Source organism: Amia ocellicauda, unplaced genomic scaffold (genome assembly GCF_036373705.1).
Source record: "Amia ocellicauda isolate fAmiCal2 unplaced genomic scaffold, fAmiCal2.hap1 HAP1_SCAFFOLD_154, whole genome shotgun sequence".
Lineage (NCBI taxonomy): Eukaryota > Metazoa > Chordata > Actinopteri > Amiiformes > Amiidae > Amia > Amia ocellicauda.
The window spans coordinates 151,801-154,544 of NW_027102717.1; the positions used below are offsets into that span (position 1 = coordinate 151,801).

General features: G+C 42.4%; 1 non-coding gene across 1 annotated transcript; it reads left to right on the forward strand.

Annotated features, from left to right (window-relative positions):
- Positions 1-256: 256 nt before the first annotated feature.
- LOC136723244 (small nucleolar RNA SNORD66) lies at positions 257-333 on the forward strand. Its single transcript, XR_010806642.1, has one exon. It is a non-coding gene; the product is annotated as a small nucleolar RNA SNORD66 (small nucleolar RNA).
- The last annotated feature ends 2,411 nt before the right edge of the window (positions 334-2,744 follow it).

Consider the following 2,744-nt stretch of genomic DNA (forward strand, 5'->3'; position numbering starts at 1 on the left):
CTGATGGATCTGTTTAATGCTGATCTTGGACATTTGTCTCATTTGTACTTTTTGTCAACTGCTGTCTAATTGCGATTGTTATTTAGATGACTGTATGTGTGTTACCTGCCTACAATTAAGAAGGCTCCCACAGTGGGTGATGACCCCGAGGTCATTAAGACCCAGGTATGTAGGAGCAGAGGACACGGTTCATGTTTGGGGGGGTGGGAATAATAATTTGCTAGTCTAGTAAAGGGGATTGTGGGTAAAATTGGAGCCCCACTGATGATCTATTTGTAGTGCATTGGTGTCTGGGCCACTGACCTCTACTGATGGAGAAGATGAACTGAGGGGCTGAGTACGCTCACATGCACCCACCTCTCCAGAACAAATAAAAACACGGACTTGGCCGAGGTTTGCAGAACTAACTCTTTTTCCTTCCTTCCCTCCTCCCCCCTTTCCCCTTCAACAGGAGCTCTTCCGCAGGGTGAGTGGTATTCTGAACAAGCTGACCCCACAGATGTTCCAGCCGTGGATGCGTCAAGTGAACGAGCTGACCATCGACACGGAGCAGCGACTCCAGGGTGTCATGGAGCTCATCTTCGAGAAGGCCGTCTCCGAACCCAACTTCTCCGCCTCATACGCCAATATGTGCCAGTGCCTTCTGAGGGTGAGAGAAGGAGGGTGACGGGGAGAGTGAAGTGAAAGAGGGAGGGAGGGAATGGTAGAGGATTGTGAAGATGCTATTTGTGTAAATTTGAACTTGTAAAATGTATTACGACTTGAACTGCTCTGTATTATTGCACTTTGTATTGCTCTTATATTGGACAAGGACATCTGCTAGGAAATAAATAATAATAATAATAATAATAATAATAATAATAATAATAATAATAATAATAATAATAATAATAATACATGGATCAGATTTGTTTAGCTCTGGAATTGTAATTTGTGGGAGTTCAGTTTTGAATGGACTAGCAGATGCCTGTCTTGTGATGCGCATATCAAGAGTTTTCACTCCGATACCTATTAAAGCTGGAAGCCAGCCTAGCACACCATCTTGCTTAGGGTTTATGTTGTTCCTGCTCCCCTTTCTGTAGCTCAAAGTCCCAGCCGTTGACAAGCCGGGAGAGACGGTGCCTTTCCGCTCTCTGCTTTTGAACCGCTGCCAGAAGGAGTTTGAGACGGAGGAGGATGGAGACGAGGTCTTGGAGAAGAAGCAGAAGTTGCTGGATGCATCCTTGGTGGTAGGAACATTTGAACGTATTTTTAGGGCTGCCTCGATTAATCAATTAATCGGGTCTATGAATCAACTAATTGAATTGACGATCAACATTTTTTCTATTTAATCGAGCTGATTTAAAAAACAAAAATGTCATAATAGTGATATACGGTTAACAGTAGAATCACAGAGTTTTTGAACCACCTACAACAGCCGATAGCTCTTTAAATGCTGTGGTATAATGAAAGGCAAACAATCAAATAAAACTAGCATAAGTAGTATTTACATTTAAATATGAACATAAAACATTCAAATGATTGGTATAAATAAGATCAAAGCACTTTGTTTTCTGAAGGCGTCCACAGCACAATCAAAACTAAAGAAACAAGTGTTTAATCACTCAATCTGACTACACCTGTAATGCTATACAATGCGTGTGTTTTTCAAGCACATGAAAGACTGTAGACTGTAGGTGAGGTAGAGATCGTGACAGCTAAAACGCTTCTTAGGCATATTTGATACATATATTTAGTAAAAGTAAAGAACGGGTCTGCACAGAGTATTCAGGAACCCAGAGTAATTAACATTAAATCAGTCAAACTGAGCAGCCCTGCGCTTGTATAGTGTTAATTATAATGATTTAGTGTTTTTTATTTAATATTCATTTATATATTTTTCTCCTTTCCCATTCAGCATTGTTCTACTGTATTATCAATGACTAGTATTTATTAAAGTATAACTGTGTGGCACAACCACTTAAAGACTGTAACACTTATTGTAATTTGAATCGACTGACAACCCAAGTATTTATTTTAAATATAAACAGGGTTTGTACGCTAGTCTGGATGTCTGGAAAAAGTCTGAAAAAAAAAAACTGATTTCCAGTGCTTGAAAATGCTTGTAGAATCATGCCTCTGTTATGATAGTATGTAATTAAGTGCCGTGTGTGCGCAGGGTGAGGAGTGGCAGCGTCTACGTGACGAGCTGCAGGAGGCCAAGTGCAAGGCCCAGCAGCGCTCACTAGGCAACATCAGGTTCATTGGGGAGCTGTTCAAGGTGAAGATGCTGATAAAGACCACCATGCACAATTGCATCGTCAAGCTGTTGAAGAACCACGAAGAGTCCCTGGAGTGCCTGTGCCTACTCCTCTCCACTATCGGCAAAGACCTGGACTTGGAAACCGCCAAGGTAAGGCAGTTCCGGCCGTCGTGCCAGACTGAGCCCTGGCTAAACATCCAGCAACGTGATGAGGCCTATTGACAGTGGTCTGAATAAGTGTTTCTGAGCATCTGCAGACGCCTTCTTGAAGGAATGCTGCTTCACTTGGTGGTATAAAGTTACTTTTGTACCTGCTGTCTGCTCAGTTTTCTAATCGACCTTTTCACCAGCCCCGCATGGACCAGTACTTCAGCCAGATGGAGCAGATCATCAAAGAAAGGAAGACCTCCTCTTGAATCCGCTTCATGCTGCAGGACGTCTTGGACCTGAGAAGAGTAAGTCATGAGTGTTGGGAGAATAGAAACCTTCCTTGCTTTCAGCT